This window comes from Stegodyphus dumicola, chromosome 10 (genome assembly GCF_044657685.1).
Source record: "Stegodyphus dumicola isolate Sdum_Otavi_A_Nest chromosome 10, ASM4465768v1".
Lineage (NCBI taxonomy): Eukaryota > Metazoa > Arthropoda > Arachnida > Araneae > Eresidae > Stegodyphus > Stegodyphus dumicola.
Window position 1 is genome coordinate 154,842,955 of NC_140777.1, and position 23,024 is coordinate 154,865,978.

Sequence of the window (23,024 nt, forward strand, 5' to 3'; positions counted from 1 at the left end):
CCGCTCATTAAAAATATGCATGATCAGTGAAATCGATAAAATTTTACTTTTTTTCGATTTTGAAATAAAAATTACCAAGATTTATCTGCATTATAAGGCTATTAATATTTTTAATTAATTTATGCTTTCTCACATTTATACGCTTCGTTGTGCAATGTATAAACGCTCAGGTAAAAGTGTAAAAGTTTGAGCCATGGCAAAGAAACCTGTCATGTAAATGTTGTTTAAAGAGTTATATAAATAATAAAAATTTCTGAGACTGTAAAGCTATATAATTCATTCAAAGCGCATGGGTACGGCAAATCGTGCAGTTTATAAAAGGTTCAGCTTTCTTCTTCAAGGACAATTTGATGGCAATTTAGCATTTTGTTGCCATTAATTAAGTTAAAAAATTATTTAATGCCAAAGTAAAATCAATGCTTGAAAAAAAACTTTAAATTATATTAGTTAAATTAAGTAATGTAATGTTTTTGAATAAGCAACTCGTACGATGCAGCCGTTTCTGAATATGAAATTTTCTCAGACCCACCGTGAGCTCTTTCCGAAAATATAATAAAGTCTGTACTGTTACTGTTATAAAGACTGTACTATGCTCAAGTGTTTGAACCCCTTAAAAACCAAATCTAAGGATAATAAACAATACAACATTTTGAAGATGATTTCTGAGTTTTAAAACTTATTATTGTTTTAATATATTAGGAGCACTCTGAAAGTTCCTATGAGGAATAAAAGTTGTTAAAAGCATTGTAAGACACTCGCATTAATCTATATAATTTAATAGCATAGCATGTGCTCTCTGATTCAAATAAAACGTCATAACTGAAATCTTTCATTTCTGTTAAGTACATTTCGACACAACAAGAACAATTAAATTTGCTTTAAGAAACAAAAACATTCAGTTATTGAGGTAATGTACTCCCATATATGCATTACATTTCAATAACCAGAAAATAGAATACGAATCCTTTAAAAATATTTATCTTTCGGTAACAATAAACCATTCATTAGCATAACTAGCTTTTCATGTTCCCAGCTACTTGAGAAAATATTCGTTTACTACTGAAATTCAAACAAGAAAGTCACTTCTAATTGCCTAATATTTGAAATTCTAAGCCAATGCATCACTTGATGGCACTTAGTGCACCCACTCTCGAAATTTGAACTTCTCGCGCTTTTCTGTAAACTTCCTTTTCTCGCAGGCTCCTCGAGAGTCATTATTTGCTCGGATTCTCTATGCGGTACTTACTCCCCTGTCATGGGCCTCTCGAAAATAGAGTAACACCCTTATCTGCTCCTCAAAAGAGTGCCTATTACGCTTTCGTACAGTTTTTAGAGTCGAAAGTGTTCCTTTTAAGTTATGTCCGTCTATATATATAATATTACCTTTCTACTGCAAAAGTTTTCGTAAATGCAATCAAGAATGCACACTGGAAGTAGCAGGCTACTTACTATAACCTTGTTTTTTAGTGTCTAAGAATAAAAAGATTTTTGTGTTATTTATTTATATTTATGAGTCTATAAAACTCACAAAATGTAGAAATCATTGCTGTGTAGTAGTAGTAGAATGTAGAAATGTAGAACTGGAAGCACGTTCAGCTAGCAATCGGAGGCAGGAAATGAGTTTAAATTTCGTTAGGCTTAGGACCAGGGCCCTTTGCAGAAGATGCTTTAGAAGAAGCTGAATATTGTATATGAGAAAAATCATGACCACTTTCAAGTATACAGAACCAAAATCGAGATTTAGTTTAAGAACTTTGTCAGTAAACGTGCTATACCTTGAATTATTTGTATTGAATCGTAAATTATAATTATGCATCCCATCTTCTGCAAATAGTATCATCTGACATATAATAAGAGAAATGTTTTCAAGCTATATGCTAAAACTATGCGCAAATTCTTTAAAAAGCATCGAATTAAGTAGTTGTTGTCTTGTCTATGAATTTCACGGAATATTGGTTACCAGAGCCTCAAAGAGGTGCGTTAAGCAACTTCCAGTAAATATATTGTCCACCAGTAATCGAGTGGTTAAGACCGATGAATGCTAAGAGTTCGACTCGGGTTTGATCTCATGCAAGGCAAACCGGTTGGCTTCATTGGTTGGTTTACGTGATTTTCCGTAAGGTGGATAGAAGCCAGTTTCACTTACAGAATCTTCCAAGAAATCATCTCTATCCTTAGTCGGATAACCCTCGTGGCCTTTGCAATATTTGGATAAACCTCTTAGCAATAATTAAGACTCAAAAAAGCGTTCGTTTAAAAATTCGGTTTTATGCTACCAAGCGTGAATCAAAATCTTCACATGTCGGAACAACATTCCAAAGTTACTCGCATTTAAATTTTCTATTCAAATTTCATTCTTGGCCATTTTATTCTTTCTTATAATTTTACCATTTTATACCATTTCTGAGCATTTATAAGTTGCAGCATTTAATGTTTTAACAACCGTTGAAGTTTATTGTTTATGAAGCAATTAAATAAAGCTGACGTAAGTGGCAGAAGCATAATTGTTTTAAAAAGCATTTCTATGATAGATGTAAAGCTTAACCTCCAGTGACACAAATTAAAATTTATTAAGTGTAATACTAATCGCTCAATAATTTTCTTGTAAAATGAGCTGAAAAAAAAGGAAGCACCATTAACTTTACTTTTGTTTTTTTCCTAATCCCTCTATGCAACCTTAGATTCAGCGATCACGTTTTTGCCAACGAAGATGCATTTCGGGAACTTAACTTACCGGGGTACACGAGCACTAATACATATAAATCTTTAAATAATCCACTAGGCACTCATTAATTATAGATTTCAGTCTTCTATGCCCGATATTAGAGTTGAAAAAATAATCTTTTGGGATTTTACATGGCGTCTTGTACGTGCAGAAAATAAAATATTTTGAGGTGGCAGCTTATACGATATAGCATTTTAATTGAAAGGGATGGATGAAAATCAGGAATCTAATTAATTACAGCAAAACATATACTGGTATGTAAAACTATCCATTTAGCATGGGAAAGAGATTTATCTCAAAACCAACATTTAAAAATTCTGTCAAGATATAAAAAGTTATGCTAAACAACCACTACCAAAATTGAAAACAAACATATGCCTCTGCTCAGTTAATACAAATATTAGGAAAAGAATCTTTGGCTTATTTAATTTTGGAAACGCACACTAGGGCTACCTGCCTGAGGGGAGGAATGCCTTCGTAGGGGACTTTCTATGAGAAACTGGCTCGTATACACGTTACAAATGAGGAAAACCACGAAAACGTCCAGGCAGCCAGCCCGTTCGTGGAATTCGAACCTCCGACGGAGCTACCAGTGTTCAGCGACTTTACCGCTTGGACGGCAGGTGGGCAGGAAAGGAAGGAAAACAAAAGAGAACGAGGCTCGAATGCGTATTAAGATGAAGAAATTCATTTGCGAACCCTAATATATTCTACACACTTTTCTACGATTATTTATTAAGAGTATCTCATAGCTGCACTGTGTATTTACATAATTGCGTAGTTGTATGTTCACACTAATTCACTTGCGTAACTGTTTCAACCTGTTGTAAATAAGAGTCGTCCATTAAGAATGATCCGATTTTAGAATGAAATAAAATAAAAACTATTTCAGATATGACCAAACCTTTTATGTTATTTTGAAGTACTGTTCATGCCATTTGTTTTGAATGAAGTACCATTATTGTATCCACCTCGACTTAGTGCACAGGAAAGAATTAGATGAACCCTGTTTATGATTGACTGCATGAAAAAACTTAGACCTAATGTCACGAATGCAGCGTTTGATGTTTAGTCTTAATGCTTCAATCGGTCTAGTCTGTTAGTGTCGATCATTGATTTCACATAACTCCACATAACTAATCTAAAGCAAATAAGCCATAACTTCTGGGATGCCAAATAACAGTTGCATTTCGTAAAACTATCCTTTCAGCAAACTATGTTTACAATACGTCGATACTGGCGTTAACAATATTACGAATGATACTGTGTTGTCGGAGCCACATCTTCACCAAATCAATGTCTTCCCAATTTGGCCACATAATGTTTTTATGACCGATCGGCATCGCTCACCAATCACTGTAACTGCACCTTCTCCGCCGCCTTTCGAAAAAGAAAATGGTGCGATGATGCCACCATGCAATAAACTGCACAATTCAGTGACCTTTTGCAAATGCAGTGGTAACTGGTGCATTTCGTATGAATTATTTTCCCACCAAAAATAACACCTTCAAGCAGAAATGAGCTTCATATGAGAAGAGAGTTTTTGTTCAAAATTACGTTCTTGAAGCGCGTATTTAGCCATGATGAATTGCCGAAGCATACTACACATATTTGAAAATTAGTGTCAGTGATGACATTTTAAATATTGTTGTCATTTCGTTTTAAAATCGGATCATTCTTATTGAAATATCTTTTACCTATCCGACCATTGGAATATCCTTTACTTATGCAGCCTTTCCAGTCATTTAATTGCTAATAATTTGTTACAAACTCGTTCAGGAGACTCCTCGATCTCTGGATGTATTAGACAAAAATGCTGTTCCATGTACGTGCATCTACCCTAAGCACCTGGTTTAATTTTTACCTGGGTTAAAAAACAGTTATAAAACTAGGGTTTTTCAGCCGGTCTGTTGGTCGTTCGGCCGCCCGATTTTTGGCAAAAGGAAAACGTTCAAAGTAATTCAGAAATTAGTAAGTATCTCCATGTTATTAATCATGTCTTCGAGGCATTAATCAAATGATTGTAAGTGGCAGCAAGTGGTTAATAGATTTAAAAAAAAATAGAGAAGGTATGGGTTCTAAATTTTCTCGTATTCAAATCTGAATGCTGAAACAGTCTCGAATTTTTCAAAGTTTTCGAATCACAAATATCTTGAATACTTCATACAATAAGAAGGAGAAGAAGGGAAAATAAATAAATAAAACATTATTTAAAAGATGTTAGTTAAAGCGAAACTCCGAATTTACTTTTAACAAAAAATATACTTCAGAATACAATTTTAAAATTTAATAAATTTAATAAAAATAAATTTAATAAATGCGATAATAATGCTTAAAAATGAATAAATGCAATAGAAATGAAAGTTAATAAATGAAGCATAATTTAAAATTGTCGAATCTAGATATTCACTTTTTCGGTATAATTCGCCAAAAAAAGTGCGTAAGTTGTAAAGTTATTATGCTTATTAATCCACTCAATTATTATCATTAGTTTTAGTGTCACTTATACTTCCGTCGGCTCCCACCGTGATATAAATTAGCCGATATGCATAATACGTAACGCGTGTCCTTAAAGTTAAGAGAGAGATTTTGGGAACAACGGCGGATTTCCGAACTATCGTTTTTCCCACTGCTAGGTTTATCTCAATTGACTTTAGCCTTTGCTAACCGTGTTTATTCTCATGATTTTACGACCAGAGCCAAAATGTACCATAGACTTTGCCATTTGAATTTACGCTGAAATTCCTCAAGTTTTAATTTGGGTTTTGTGTTCTGTTAAATTCCGCAACAAGCAGTAAATGTTCTATTGCTCTTCGAATTGTGCAGTTTTGTTAACCTGAAGAACTAAATAAAAATGCTTAATTTAAAGTTTTTTTGGAGTTATTTCAATTGAAGTCTAAGACACGATGATAAGTCGACAAATATTCTGTAAGGAATCAGTATTTAGTATTGAAGTAGTTTAGATTCTGTACACAGATCAAATTTCAGCAGAATTATTTTTTTTAAATAAAACCAACTGTAGAAGGATATAATTCTAAAGAACTGTAGAACGACAGAATTCTAAAGAACTGTAGGAGGATAGAATTCTAAATAACTGTAGAAGGAAAGAATTCTAAATTCTTTTCAATAAATTGAGAATGGCTGAGCTGAGGTGATATTTGTAATCAAAGCTACTAATTTTGCGACAAGTTCGTTCTTTTTTAATGAATGTTTCTATCAGACTTTATTGGACATTTACTGGTTTTTAGTTTAAATGTTTAAAGCATTTTTAGGCGCAAGACTCATAAGATATGAATGAAAAAAAAGGGAAAATGCTAGTTTTCAAATCTCAAGTCTTTCGCAAGATTTGTGGGATTCAAAGATCGAAATTTTCCATCCCTAATTCAAAACTAATATGTTTCTCTCAACATTTACAAAGTTTTAATTACTCCAAAAATTTTATCTTAAAAATATGCAGATAATTTCCTATTATTAGTAATGATTAATAGAATTAATAATAGTACTTAGTTGCCTAAAAGTCATGGCAATCTAAGGGCTGCTACAGAATTCGATCTCTCTGTGTCTGTCGATGAAACAGAATCGTCATGAAAACTCGCATCTGAACTTATATGGCTCTAGGACAAGAATAATAATTTATTAATATACTATATATATATATATATATATATATATATATATATATATATATATATATATATATATATTAATAAATTATTATATTATTCGTTATCTTTGAAGGTGGAGTGCTCGGGATGATGTCACCTACATCGCCACGTAACAAAAATGATTGGATAAATTTCCTTCATGGATTTAACTGGACTATAGAATTATTGCAAAGCATACAAAGGTTATCTGCCTAAGGGAAGTGTGCCTTCATGAAGGAGTTTTAAAACAAGATGGATCGTATTCACGTTACATATGGTGAAAACCACGGAAGGTTTTTTTTGTACCAAACTCTTTGTCTTGAGGAATGAGTTAAAGTGCGATTTAAATATTAGTTCTGCAATTGCTTCTACTGGACTGAACACACTCTTTCTATCTACTAATGAAAAAGATGCAGTATTTATGGATGTGATTTTCTTCTGTAACATGAAATCATGATAATCGTGCGTAGCAATGTGTATAATTATAACACAAATTCTATAATCAGCCAGTGGTGATAGATGCTGTCCTGCAAAACGAAGATTTAGGATTTCTAACTATTAAAGTTTCCGCAAAAGACAACATCAAAAGTAACAGTTCTAGAACTTTTCAGTTATCTCTGATGCAAAAATAACTTAAAGCCAGAGACATATTTGGCTGGATTGTCCAGCATACTAACCACTCGACTGGACTTGGCAGCATATTCTGTTTCATTGAATGCATTAGGTTGCCAAGTAGCAGCACACATTTCCAATATCTCACATATGCGTTTTCGGGTGTCAATAACAGTATAATTAATTCCAGAAAAAGTCAGTGAAATACCTGCATATCAAGAGTTCATTGTGATCATTCATCATACTAAATCCTTTCTATCTAGGATAATGGAAAAACCATGATTCATCTTTTTCGGACTTATTATTCCTTTTATAAGTGCTTATTCCGCAACACTCCAGAACAAAAGGGAGACACATACACATAAGTAGCATAATATTACTCTAATATTTTTATATAGAAATAATCAATTATTTTCATGTTGCACAAATAATGTCATATTTTTAACTATCATTTAACTTTGCCTTGCGGCAAAGCTAATATCGCAAGCACTTTCTAAGCTTATTACGCACAAACACAATGAAAACTCAAATAACGTGATTTAAAAATTGAACTGGGACGAAAATATATGTCACACACGATATTCACTTTTCCAAAGGAGCATAATACTATACATGTGCAAACTTATTTAGAACTTTAAGAGCACGGAATAAATAGAGAAGTTAAGAGAATGTCGGTACTGAGGTTCTAAAGGAATATTTTATCGCGTTTACATTAGATTAACTATTTTCCCAATATCTGTCTGCGTCAAGATACGCATGCGCATTGTTTAAAAGTAATGCATCATAAGACAACAAATATTTTACGCGAAGCGTCTCTCTTTTACTACTAAAGATTTATCTTCACTTTTGATAGCAATAGTTTAAACGGCAGGGGTCGTAATATATAATAAAACCATTTTTATACAATGCGGTATATCCCTAATTCACAATTGTATGAAAGAAAGACGTTTTCTTTAGCAAATTCGCTGTTGCCAACTGAAGAGCTTAAATATCAGTAGCAAAATGAAATTTACCATTTATTTTACTAAAGAAACTGTGAGTTATTTTTAATGAAAAGTATTTTAGGAATAATGAAATCGTTAATAAGCGTGTTATTTTTCTAGGACGCTAAAATTAGAGGAATACTTCTCGTTTACGATTTGTGCAACTAACGCATTTTCTTTTCTATATAAGGAAATTAAATTACATATAATGATAGCTAATTGACAAATTAGATCTTAAAATAACTTCGGATGCTCGAATATTTCAAATTTTCCCATCTAGATGACATTATAGCTTATAGTTAAAATATTTATTGTTCAAAGCAATTAAATTTAAAATGAATGCTTTAAAAATCCTTTTAAGAGAACCTGACAGACATTTTTGAGAAAACGTGGAAAACCACGAAACCTCCATTCCTGCCTGTTCAGCCTGTTCAGTGAACAGGAACCGAACGTGAGACAAGTTATCTTTAGTCTTATCGATTCAGCTATGGCTGAAACAATTGTAGGAACTGGAGTTTTAATAAGTTTATAATTATTGGATTAATCGTAGAATGTCAGATTTCAGCGATTTTTAAATTCAGCAGAGTTAGATTTACCTACAAGTAAATACGATATATATAATAAAATGTTTTTCCTTTATTTCTAAAACTTCGAATACGTATGAAATGCATTACGCAGCCTATGAATATGAGCTTCTTAAATGAACGATGTATTTACTTAGAAATTCTAAACGAGCCTTTAAAAACAAAATAGAGGAGGATATAAATATTGGAACAGGAAAAGATTAACTTAGCCAAAGGCAAATGTTTTAATGTCCTCTCTTGAGGATTATAATGACTTAAATCGAGAGATTCATTAACTCACATAAATCAGAATAATTAAAGAGTGCTTGTTAATCGACTCCTAAAATATGCATTACGCTTTCGCATTGTTTTTATTCGGAAGTTTTCATAGTTGCAACAATACAATACTAGAATGTCAAGCAGAAATTATAAGAATCGTTATGCTTACGTTTTGCTATTATTATTGTATAATATATTTCTCCCGCCTTATTAGCATACCTTCGTGGTGTAATGGTCAGCACGCTCGACGCGTATTCGAGAGGGCCATGCTTCAACTCCCATCGAGGACACTGCTAATTTTCACATCTCCTGCTTTCAAAAAATACCTAATGTTTTTGCAATGGCGCCCGAACTAAAAAAGGTGGTGGATGATGAATTTCCACCACCAGGATTTGGCGACTGGAATCCCTGATCTCCAGTCGCTCTTTAAAAGGGGAAGCATGTAAGGTATTTATCCCGCATTCTTAGCATGCCTTCGTTATATAGGGATCAGCACGCTCGCTCGAAGCATATTCGAGAGGTCCGTGGTTCGAGTCTCGGCGAGGGTATTGCTTATTTTCATCTCTCCTGTTTAAAAAAAATATCTAATGTCTCTACAATTGTTTACAGTCAATATTATTTTTTACTAAACGAAAAATATAATATTTGTAGACAAATATTTATTCAATATCTTGAATACTTAAAAACCTTACTTTAACATACTTAAAGAAGCCTATCCAGTGAGTATGGTGATCTTGGTAGACTGATTTTACGCCAGATCATGTCCAGTGCTCTAGGATTCAAATCCCGCGTAAGGCATGTTTATTTGTATTCACTGTATTTAGAAGGAACAGAAAAGTCAGAATCCTCCCCATGAGTGGGCAAGTGATTAAAGACTGCTGAATACTGGTAGCTTGTCCCTGGTTAGAACCCAGGTAAGCCGGCTGTCTAGTAGCTAGGTTTCCTGATTTTTCCCAAGCGTGACTAAATACTCGCCACCAATCCTTTAAACGTCCTCCATGAAAGCAACCACCCCTTAGGCAGAAAGTTCTAGTGATTTACAAATTTTTATCTTACAAATGATCTTTTATCTTACAAATGATACTAGAACTGAACCATTCTTTTCAAAAGATGGTTTAGGTTAAGAGGGATCTGAAATAATATATCCTATAGCAATTCCATCCCAAATGAATTCAAACTGGAATCATACTGGGCAATCTGAATTATTGGCGCTAGTGTCCGAGATCTTTCATCAATCGAAACTGTCCATATATATTCTCTTCCCAAGCTTCTACAGACACTCTGATATTCTATACACTGTTGCAATTTGACAACAAAATTGTTAAAAGCTTCGGTTTGAGTAGATTGGTATGGTTTTGCCTATTAAAACGTTTACCGACTTAGTGTCTATAATTTAAAGTCCTCACATAATTTTTACAACAAACTTTGTGATGCGATATCGCAAAATTTCTTAACAGTAGTAAATTTGAAATGATTTTATATCTCACAATTTATTAATTGTAGATAAGATATTTTAATGCATTCAAATTTATATGACACATTTAAGATTGGTATTTTGAACCTAACGTATGTTGATTATAGCAGTAATACTTTCAGCTGGATAAAGTACTTAAAACAAAGCTTTCAAATTCCTAATTGTTCCTAGAAAAATCTTCCATTCGAAATCAAATGTACTACATCATTGATTTCTCATTATGGACAGAACAATCCCAGTTCCAGCACTTTCAATACAATAGGCGGTCAATACGGTTGATGCCCCCATATAAATAATACGTATTCACAACCTTTATTCAGTTGCCACCTTATGAAAACAATTTAGCTGGCGCCCTTCGAAAACAACTTAGCCAATGCATTCGGCGCCCTCAGCGGTTGCCTATGCGCCAGACTATGCGCAGTTTAAGCTTGGAGTTGATTCTGCGCGGACTACAGCTGTGTCGTGTGTCAAGTGCTAATACATTTTTAATCAAAGGTGCTCGACTAGCACTTACGAACTTATTTATTTGTTTAAAAATCTGTAGGTTTTAGGACTTTAGCAATTAGCGCTTTTTTACGAACTGAATCTTAGATAATAGTATGCATTCTGCACAATGTGTTTGGATGCTGGTATACAATTAGAATTTATGCATTAATTTTATATTATTATTGCAAGACAATATCAACATAAAATTGCATATTAAATTTATTTACAGAACATATGTAACAAAAGCACGCCAGTCCCAATTTCAAAATTCACCTTCATTTTGATAATGGAGCTTTGGAAACATTTGTAAGTTTCGAAGAGAGAACGCTTACAGGTCTCCTTCTTTAAGGATGAAAAATATTCGGCATGCAAAGGCAATGCAAATTTTTATGTGTGAAAGGAAACCTTGCTAAGTTTGTAAAATTATTGAAGTATTAATGAAGAAAAATAATATTGAAATTAATAAATAATATGCGCCTGAATGAAGAACAGCTTTGTCATTTATATGCACATTTTTCCCTTCTTTTCAGGAAAGGATTTTCAGAAAAGTCCGATGTATCACAGGGAACACATACAATCAATTACATAAACAGAAAAAGATTTATTAATTGTGGTTAATATTTTTAAGGATGGCGTATATATGCCGTATAAGTTAAAGTCAAATTTACCCTTACTTCAACAAATGAATCTTTCCATAATAACTGCTATAATTAAAGATCAGTTGTAGCGATATCACGTTCGTATATAGTAAGTAAAATAAGTAATAATTTGTAATAAATACTTGCTACTGATATTTCATTTGCTGCGTATTATACATTATACGTACATGAGAATCATAACTACAATTCTAAAATTAATAGCTTCAAAAACTTTGATGGAAATATCACGGAGGAAGAAACATTTGAGAATTTTTAAACAGTCTGGTAAAAGCAAAACTGATTTTTTTAAACATCTTAAAGGCAAAATGTGTAGATAATGCATAAATTTTAACAATTATATAAAAATTTACAAGCGACTTTTTGCAATAATTAGCTGTTTTTAAAATGTTATATCTGCGTAGAATTTGCATGCAACACTTATTTACACATGATGTATAAAGGAAAAATTAACATTAGAAAGAAGTTAATTTATTTCAATAATGCTTCGAAACCAAATAATTTTTCATATTCAATAGATAGGCTAGAATGTTCGATAAGCATCGCATCCTTTGGAAATATCGCATCCTTTGGAAATGACTGCAATCACTCGGATAAAGAAAAGAGTGGACAGGACTTTATCCCCATCTGAATTATTTCCAGTAAGTCTCTCAACTTGCTTTTAAAATCTAAAGTTGAGAAAAATCTGTTTTCAGAAAATTAAATGCCAACCAAAAGATTTCGATTATAGTTTTGAGGAGGATATATTTAAAGTGTAACTCAAAAAATGGTCTAATGTTCACGCATTATTGCCTACCCAAGCACAGAAAAAAAGTTATTTAAGCGTTACGTTAGACATAATGGTTAACAGACGTTACATTAACGTTAATAGAACGTAACGTTAAATCTGTCTCAGTTTTGCAAGCATCCGTATACTCAAGCACTTTCGATGACAAATCCCTAACAAAAAGTACTAGATGGCCACAGTCCTTATGAAATAATACTGTCATGGTTTTAATGCCTAATACAAATTCTAAACTATTACATGAACAAACAAATAAAAAATATTCGGGTTTGTATCTTTTTTACAAATAATTCACTTCTGAAGGTAAGATTTTCAGACATTATGAACGCCCTGTATATTGTATTTCTTAAAACAATGCTTACTTATGAATTGACCCAAAAGGTTTTATAAGTTACGTATGAAATAATTTATCTGGTACTAAGAAAGTATCTGATAAATTAATTTATACATATATTTAATTTCAATTTCATAAATTTAAATAAAAATAAACTATAATAGAAGCAGTAGTCATTAAACAATAATCTTTAAGTTGTTTTAAATTATATAACACATGCATTTTGGAATTAAATGCTTTTAACTAGAGTGGAATAGAATTGCAAATAACCAAAATACGTTTTCGGTTATTTGTCAGTAATACTTGCTGTTTTATAGAGTCACATTCCAAGTTATAGTTCTGATTTGGATTTGAGAAAGTGTAATGAAACGTTTTGGCAAGTCTAAATATTGATTAGACAATGTCGGACTGTGTGCAGAATGCATTCCGTGAGTTTGCCTTTTGCGATAAGGGACAATGTTAAGGGGAAAAAATATGTTGTGATTATTATTGATGTTGGTGTTCCTCATAAGTATTCACATTCGGGCTTGCTTCTAATAACATACAATAAATAAAATACACTATGCATTTATGGGTATATATTTGCTTTCGGACTTTCTTCTAATAGCGTGCAATGAATGGATATTCTATGCATTTATTGGTAATGCCGTCTAAATTTCTGTTGCAGATGAAAATTGTTTTCTGCAACTTTATTGACTCGCACGAGAAGCCTCTTATGAAAATATTCATATATATAGGATTATTTCAGATCCTATGCACATGAATATTTTGAAAACATTATGAAAATATCTCCCAAATGGTATTTTGTCTATGCATATAATTTCTCGTTTGTTCGTGGTATTATTCTACCAACGAAACTATTTGCTAAAGTTAAGTTGAAGTAAATATTAACTGATAATTGCTTGATGTAACTTCTGTTTATTATTACATGTCCTATTTTTTAAAGCTAGTAACGTAACACATAGTGTGGAGGTGTGGTGGTGTATTTAATTATGGCAAAGCACACTAGGGCTATCTGCCTAAGGGAAGGGATGCCTTCGTGGAGGACTTTCTAAGGGAAACTGGCTCGTATACACGTGACACATGGGGAAAACCACGAAAACGCCCATGCAGCCAGCCCGTTCGCGGGATTCGAACCTCGGACCGAACTACCAGTGTTCAGCGACTTTACTGCTCGGCCGCTGGTGGGCCCACATAGTGTGGAATTAATAAAGCGATTTTACGCAAAATATAATCATTACATGCATTGCTTAGTTCAATAAAAACATTAGGAATATATATTTAGAAGATTGTTGCTTACGTTATCTTTTACGTACACACCAAACATAACTTGATCCTCATGAGAACAGAAACTATCTCCATTAAATGAGAAGTAAGCACATGAGAAGTAACTTCATGGAACTTACGAGGCAGATATCTTTGCGAAGGAGGACATTCTAAATGAAACTATGTCTACAATTAATAGTACTTGGAAAAAGAAAAAAAAAATTAAAAAGTGCCTTCGTTCCAAAATCAAAATAAAATATTCGTTAATTTAAAAATAAAGCAAACTTTGCCATATTTTAGGCTTCAATTCATAGATGCAAACTTCTAAATTTCAAAAATTAAAAAAAATAAATTTAAATAGGCATAGCTTTAATTTACTACTTTCACTTGTCAATACGTCCATGATAGATCCATGGTCAAATAAGCTAATAAAAGTCATAACCCCAAAGAATTTAAATCGGAATAATCATTAATATGAACTTGTGTTCGAATTTCAAATAAATTTTGTGTTCAAGTTTAAGTCAGAATATAGGTTGTTAAAAACAAATTAAGAACATCAAATAACAAAACTAAGCCCTTTTTTAATCTTGTTTCCTCAAATGAGTGTTCCTCTGTTTATTAAATTCTTTCTGCGTTAGGAATTTCAAGTTAACTGATATTTGGTTCGTCTGACTGTCTAAAATTAACTAACTACACTAAGTAATTAAAATATTTCGTTAGTTTAGTTCAACTCATAAGTGTCCCTGTTCGGGCGCTACGGTAGAGTCATTAGGTTTATTTCGGAAGGAGGAGAGATGAAAAATATGTAACGCCTTCTCCGGGAATCGAACCGCGTACCTCTGAATTGCGCGCTGAGCGTGCAGACCACTACGCTACGAAGGCGGAAAGAATACCTTATAAACTAAATAGAAAATATTCAAATTTTAGTTCAGCAAACTGTGATCTGAAATGCAAAATTTCTGATCGTAAGAGTTCAACAGCATACTGTAAAATTATAATTAGTTGAACAAGATATGAAAGAAATGATCCATATATGATGAAACACGGAAAAGATAACTAATTGCAAAAGCAAAAATCAAAATTATATTAAACGAATTGACTCTTTCTAATATTTCTGATATGCTAATTATTTTCTTTACGTCTCATGAGCTGCCAGCACTTAATGTTCCGCTATCTTAAAAAAAATCTATTATACCCGTTGAATATGTCGAAAAAAATAATTTAAGCTTTCAGTTAAGGTATTCTATTTTACGAGGATTAATCCTCTTGCTACTTACAAAAAACAATATAGACATTTCCTAGCATGTAGCTATGTAAAAATAATAAGAAATGCTGCGATACATCACGAAATGAAGAAGTAAATTCCAGATACAATAAAAGCAGACGGTGAGTATTAATGTGAATAAATAACGATATCCAGAGCAAAATTTAATAAAAAAACGAATAAAATATGTTTCCACTTATACATATTTATGATTATATTGAAATTTCCAAATTAACACCAGTTTACAATTTTAATATGAATAATTGTAGACGCTGAAATTTTCTACCTCTAAATCTTACTTCTAAATATAAGTTGAAAGAAAATATTATTATAACGAAAACAAATTTAAAGATATATTAATTCTGTCGTATTGTAAATGAGCTTAAAATATTTCTTCTAGATATAAATGCAATTATCATTCTTATAAATTTATTACCTGGCTTAAAACTGTAATACGAAATCCTTCCACTCTACTCCCTACTCTGTCGCTTTTAATAATACATTTATGACCATTTTGATATACCCATTTCTTACTTATTGCGTGCATTTATTACATCTTCAGAACTATTTCCTTTATTATTATTATTATATTATTTTAAAAGTGTTTTCACTATTGTCTAATTTTCATTGCGCCCACGTAAACTTTAATGAGAAAATTCTGTAATTTAACGACAGATTTCAAAATAAATCTCCACAGTAGATTTTTTGCGGGGCATAAAAGTCTTCGGATATATTATTGTGTTTTGAATTTAGAAAAAATATTTTACGCAGCATTAAAATTACAAAGGAAAAAAAAATCTCCAATTTCACACTATTGACCTAACATTTTGCGGTAATACTTCTATCTGATGCCAAACTATTCAGGTATTACTACTGAATAAAAAAAGAGATGCCAGAATTTAAAGAAAAAAACTCTCCGTCTGTGAAGCTTTAATGAGATCAATAAGCCCTCAGATTTCGCAAATTCAAATAGAAGCACCACCCTACCTTTAGTGCATTCCAAGTAGAGAAGTAAAACCAAGAAACACTTGACAGACCAGTTGAAAAACATGTTCGTCGTGTCGAACCAGTACAAGCTTCAGGATGTTAAAAAAACACGTGTTTCTCGATGCGACACAATCCTTGACAAAACTCTTCAAACTACGAACACTTCTGCAACAATACGATCAGCTGCACTCACTCAAAACACAACATGAAATTTGAATCGAAATTCATATTCGCGGCCACCCGCCGCAGGAAAGATTTTGTGAACAATATTTCCAATTTTTCTATTTTTTCTGTTTTCCTTTTTTTTTATCTACTCAGTAACTGTTCGGGATGTTCCGTTAAATGCGCGGGACTCCAAACTTTCGAAGCGACTTGTCTTGACTCCGGTCAAAGAATCGACTGAAGTTCTGACAGCCACGGCCAGTGATTCCACTGGAATGGCAAGCGCAAGTGGGGAAGTACACCTTGCGCCTGGGGTGACATCTAGTGGCGAACGTTTCCGGCCGGGATAAGAATGGAGGAGTTTTACAGGTATCTAGGAGCCAAGGGATGAACCATACATCGTCATTCGCTACCACTCTATTTAGATTTCGTTTAAGTGAGCTGGATTTCTCGGCTCGCGATTCCGATTAAACTCCATCTTTACGCCTAAGAATTTCAGGAAAATTTTATGTAGAGATTTGGATTTGGTTCTGTGGAGAAGTTTTAAATGTAAATTTTTACATAATTGTGCAGGGAAAATCTAAATTACTTTATACCGAGGTATGCAATACATGGCATGAGAAATATATTTTCATTAATTGCAAAAATGTAAGAAATGTTTACAAATTATCAGTTGAATGCATTGAAATTAAACGCATTTTAAGCTACATAAATTAGATAACTTTTTAAGGGTACTCATACACCTTAAAACCTATAAGATCTTCGAATACGTGACTGTTGCAAGAATTGGGATAACTTATTTATTTTAAAAGCAATTACTTCCAACTTTCTACAGTTCTTTACATAATGTAGCTGCTTTCTGAAATAGTAATCAGAAAGTTTGTGTTGCCATAAATATTTTTATAATTTAATCCGCTTTGTGACAAAGTGTTTCGTCAAGTTTCCACCTTGCGCGCACAGTTTAAAACATTCTGTTGCATAATTTAATTCCATATTTAATATATAGATTTTATAACATTTCGAAACTACTGCGAACCAAAAATTCTAAGAATTTCGTGTTAAATTTTTATTTTATTTGGAGTTGAGTTTATAAAATGTATTTTATTAAAAAAATCTGCAATATTTTCGTGCAGAATTTTTTTTAATATTAAAATATTCATCAGATTTTTCAGTTAGAAAATAGTGCCCATATAAAGAATTCCATCAAATTTCAAGTATGTACCATCAGCCATTTTTAAAATGTCATGCGCGCAAGGTGGAAACATGACGAAACCTTTTGTCACAAAGCGGATTAAATTACAAAAGTATTTGTGGCAACACAAACGTTTTGGGTAGTAGTTCCCAAAGCAGCTATGTTATGTAGTCAGCTGTAAAAAGTTGGAAGTAATTGCTTTAAAAAAAAATATCCCAATTCTTGCAACAGTTACATATTCGAAGATCATAAAGTGTTTAAGGTGTAGAAGCTCCCTTAAAAGATTAAAAAAATATTTCATATTTCAAGAAAGGATTTTAATAATATTTTGCCTCTTTTTAGTTCAAAGGGACAGTTTGCCCTGAAGGACTAGTAATTTCGTTTTGGCATTTTGCGTTGAAAACTTTAAACGGCGAATCACTTTCCAAATTGTTGCCACCAAATATTATCGCCCTGTATTATATTTAAAGAAATTAAATAATGGAGAACCTGCATGAATGCATGTATGTTTCTCACATTGTGATAAAAGAACTATACCTACAGCCATCAAAATTTGAATAACGTAATCTTCCATACAATGTGGGCATGTGGAAGTCCTAATTTGAATGTGAAATTTGTTTTATTATCGATTTCATATTTTGTAACACTTCAACGATTTTTTGATTAAAAACCTAAAGCGAGCAATGACAACACTGTACGAAAAAAAAAAAAAAAAAATTATCTGCAATGCACGAGACACTGTATCGAAAATTCTAAAGATATGCTTATTTTAAAATTATTTTGCCATATTGCTGTTGAACTGAATTTTATGTTTTGAGTACGTAGAACGTGATATTTAATAAATGAAGGTAACATACAAAACATTAAAAAGCACCCCTTTGGACGTTATTTAAAATCTGAATCCTTTCAAATTTTTTATTTTTAAAAAATATTTTTTGTTTTTTGAAATTTTTCTTTCTTTCTTTCTCTTCTTAGCCTAAATGGGTGGAAGCCCATAAGGGTCTCGAAACGGCATTTTCCATCGAATCACTTTTCAAATTGTTGCCACCAAATAAGATCGCCCTATATTATATTTAAAGAAACTAAATAATGAAGAATTTATATAAATGTATGTATGTTTCTCGCACTGTGAAAAAACTAGCAGTTCCTAGGATCATCAAATTTTTAATAACATAGTCTTCCACCCGAACATGGGCACCTGGAAGCCCGATTTTGGAATTTGTTTTAATGTCTATTTAATATTTTGTAAAACTTTAACGCATTTGTGATTAAAAAGCTCAACACTTTCAAATCGATCAGGGGCAACACTATAGGGAATAAAACATTTTTATCTCCAGCTATCGGACATTCTAAAGATATACTGTTAAATATTTTAGCCCAAGGTGGCGTTAGCCCAAATACTCTTAGAACGTGTATGTGTTTATAAATGCAAAAAACGCCCGTATGGGCGTAATATAAAATCTGAACAAAATAAAATAAATCTTGATTTTGTATTATTTTAGTTATTTTATTAGTTATGTATGATGTCAAATAGCAACATTCTAAAAACTAAGTGAGGGATAAATTAAAGAATATAAATTAAAGGGAGAATATAAATTAAAGTACCTTAGGTATAGATATTATGAGAAGATAAACTATATTATTTCCCTTCGTGCAAACACCTACCAAACTGCTGTGATAATAAACGATATGATACCATAATGTTAACGTTATGTAAAGAAATATTCCGTAAAGTTCAGAAAGATTCAGCTAAAAATATTGTTACGAATTTGGTATTTAAAAAGCTAATGTTAGTTCAATTATAAATTAAATGGTTTTATTTCTCGCGCAGTGCAGCGCGTGACGGATATTAAAAGAAAGCTAAGCCGGAAAAATTAAAAATACAAGAGCGCGTGCGTTAAATAAATAAATATCTTTTTTTGATTTCGAGAAAGTGCTGGAAAATTCTAGCGCGTGATTTTAAAATCTTATAAAAGGAGGAAAACATCTCAGTTTGTAGTAGTTGCTTAGTTTGTTGTTGTTTAGAAAACTGCTCTTGTTGATTGTAGCGAATTCGCGGATTAGCTTTCTTTAGCTGTTTGGAATTACGTTCTATTGGACATTTGAGTAGTTAAAAGATTACTACCGTGAGATATTGTAATACTGCATGATAATTTGAGAAGGTTTAAGCATTTTTGTTGTGATAATAATAAATTTTTGTTCATTTTTCATCGGACTTGTGCATTCATTTCGTAACGAACCCGTACGAACGCAACAATATGTTTAACTGCTAAATATATCTAATTCTTAAATAGAAATTCTTTTCATTATTTTTCGATCCACTTACTAGTATATTTATTTCTTTTTTCATTAAGATGTTGTTATACTAATATTTTTATGTGTGTAAATTTCTACTGCATTCCCTGTAAGCCGTGTTAAAGGGAACTGTCAGTTCTGCATTTGAGGAGCTTTCCTATTTTAAGCACTAACTGCTTTTGCTTAAATACATTGTTTTTAAAATTAAGAGCAATACTCTTTTTTACACGTTTAATTTTTAGAAAAAAAGTTACTTCTACTAGTTATTTATTTTCTGTAATTACATTTTCTTTCAACTATTTATTTATTTTCACTAGTTATTTATTTTGTGTAATTACATTAATAGTTACTGCTATAACACTATGAATAAAAACTTTACACATTTGATCTATAAATTGATTTTATTTATCTGTCTTTTATGACGGAAGAGTAATTCAACATAACAAGTATTTTCAAATTTATTTCAAAATTATCACTTTACCACTTCTTCTACATTCTTCCTTATATAGAATTATATATTCTACATTCTTCCTTATATAGAATTTTGCTCCCGAAGAAGACGGGCTTTATCATTGTTAATTGAAATATATTGATCTATCATTTTATAACATTTTCAGAGCCAGTATTTCATAGTATGTGAATTACAAACTTTGTTTTCCTTTCTTTTCGAATTTATTTAAAATTTATCACTTTAGTTAAGTTATCTGAATATGATAAAGCGCGCTACGAATATATGCGGAAGAGCGTGGATGTCTTCATGGAGGTTTTTATGAGGAAAATTGGCTTATATTCCCGTTCTACATGAAAAAACCTCACTAAAACGATTCATCCTAGGCAAACCGCAGCTAGCCGTTTGCCTAGGATCGAATCCGGTTCAAAATGCCAGCATTTAGCAGTTTTAACCGCTCGGGTTTAAAACCGCTGAATGCTGGTCGAACCGGTCGGGTCATATCAGTTTCTAACGAAATGGAAAAGTTTCCTATAAAAAGGACTTTTGCTGTCTTGCGATCTTTTTCTTGTTGCGACAGCAACAAGAAAAAGAGATTTCCGAGATCTTGTGAGTATCAGCTCCCACCAAAAATCTTTCCATCATCCGATTCGAATTTGCGGTAGAATACGCCGTTTCGAAAATGGAGTGAGTCACCAGAGAGTCCAATATTGTTCTGTCATAGATCGAAATGTCCTGCCAGGTAGGTTTTGCATTTGAAGACTCCATTAGAACAATTATGAGGTTATTGCCGCAATCTTCCAGCTGGTCTTTCTTGACTTCTTTGTCACTCAGTGGGTCTCGATCAGCTGAAATTAAAATTTGTCTAGCGACCAGACTCAGCAGCTCGTGTTTCTCCTGGATCCGAGTATGATATAGGCAGCTCTCTGAGCATAATCTTCCAGAAAAGGCGTTTGCGTTTCCATGTGAGTATCTCTTCTAATGATGGATAGTTATGTCCTCAGATGCTGCACGCAGTTTGTTATTTTTGAAGTCCAAGGAAAAAGTGCATTTCCTTAGAAAGACCAATCTGAGTATGCAAGGATCTGTAATATAAGCCACATATGTCGTGTGATGGTAGGCGGCACTTGCAAATGTGGTGTTTTCGTTTAATTTCCTGTCCTCATCAGACACAATCTGAAGGGTAACGCAAGATGGTCTCCTTATTTATATTTAAATTGTTGAGCTAAATCTTTCTGAATGATGGTAACATTGGCTCCTGTGTTAATGGTCATATTTGCTAGGATCTCCATCGATATGTTCAATAATGAATAGTGCATTACTGTTGCCACTCACTGCAGAAATCTTGAGTGGTTTAAAATGAAGTTTTTCAGTACCTTCAAACTCTGCTCCGCGAGATGGCCATTCCCTGCGTCTTTGCTGGGAAATTATCTTATTTTCCGTGCCTGGCTTGTTCTGCAATTTCTCCGTAAGTGGTCTTCACGACCGCAGTTCCAGTACTTTAGAGATGGTTTCTTGTCACTCCTATTCCGTCTCAAGGCATTGAGCTCAAGGCTGTTTAAATCGTCTATCTTATTTTTCGTGGCCTGGGTTGTTCTGCAGTTCCTTTATACGTGGCCCTCAGTACCGCAGTCCTAGCACTTTAGTGTCAGTTTCTTGACAGTCTCCTATTCCATATCAAAGCATTGATTTGTCTGGTTAAATTTCTAAACGAGCAGTCACTTGATCTACTGATTCTTGGGCTTGACAGTCTCCTATTCCATATCAAAGCATTGATTTGTCTGGTTAAATCTCTAAACGAGCAGTCACTTGATCTACTGATTCTTGGGCTTGAGCATCTCTGACTGGGTGGCGATTTCTACGAGTTGCTTGCTGGGCTGCCTCGAATTTTATGGTGTACACTAAGGCGCTATATAAGTCTGACATCTACCATTGGCAGAGCTTTCTGTATTTCAGTATCTCGGATGCCGTCGATGAAATACTTCAAGGACAGGATTTTTCTGATTTCTGTATTCCGAAAAGGCGAGATGAGACACTCTTTCAACATCCGTGGCAAGTTCAAGAAGTGTTTTTGTTTGGCTTCTGTTAGCGGAATTTTAATTGAAGTCTGCTGTAATCTTTTATACACCTTTCGCCAAAGCGCAGCTCCAACGCGCCGGATAGAGCTTCGAAGTCTAGTCTCTGGTTTTATAGAAGAATTTGAAGAACATCCGCAGCGTCTGCTCTAAGAGAAGCGGCGAGATGACACTCCTTAACTTGAGAAATCCGTCCATTCTAACAGAAATCCATTACAGAAAATTGCGTCTTATATACTTTCAGGGAGGTCTTCCCATCATACGTGAATAGCTTCTGTGAGGGACGAGCAGGCATGGGTAAAAATTTTGAAATCATCCGAATTGCTCCCTGCTGTTGCTAAGAATTTCTTTAAGGTAACAACTTATTTGGTGACCACAGATACCCTGTCATCAATTTGTTCTTCGGCAGAAACTCTTTCTTCTTTTTGTTATTTGACAGAAGAATCGTTTTCTTAAATTTGTACAATTTTATTTTCAACCGCGTCTATTCTGCCTTCCATAGCTTGAGATTTGTTTTCTGTTATGTAGGTAATTTCTCTTTTTATTATTCATTCCGGCATTCACCTCTTCTTTGAACGCAGCAAAAGCTGCCACCAACTGCCTTAATTATTCATCCATCGCTCTTGTCACTGGCATTCAATCCCACTTCTGACAGGAAAAAATGTTGCGTGCGTATGGGTTCGTAATATATTAAACGCACAAGTCTAATAATAGGTTAATAAAATGTTTCCTTATCAAAAGAAATATATCAGAATGCTGAAATTTTTCTCAGAGATATTTGTACAAGTATTTAAC

At 33.0% G+C, this 23,024-nt stretch overlaps 1 long non-coding RNA gene across 1 annotated transcript in view; it reads right to left on the bottom strand.

The window, feature by feature from the left end:
- Positions 1-16,475, bottom strand: part of LOC118190214 (uncharacterized) — a 283,997-nt gene extending 267,522 nt beyond the window's left edge. The window contains exon 1 of the long non-coding RNA XR_004758383.2: positions 16,058-16,475. This is a non-coding gene — a long non-coding RNA (uncharacterized LOC118190214). The remainder of the gene's footprint in view (positions 1-16,057) is intronic.
- Positions 16,476-23,024: the final 6,549 nt, after the last annotated feature.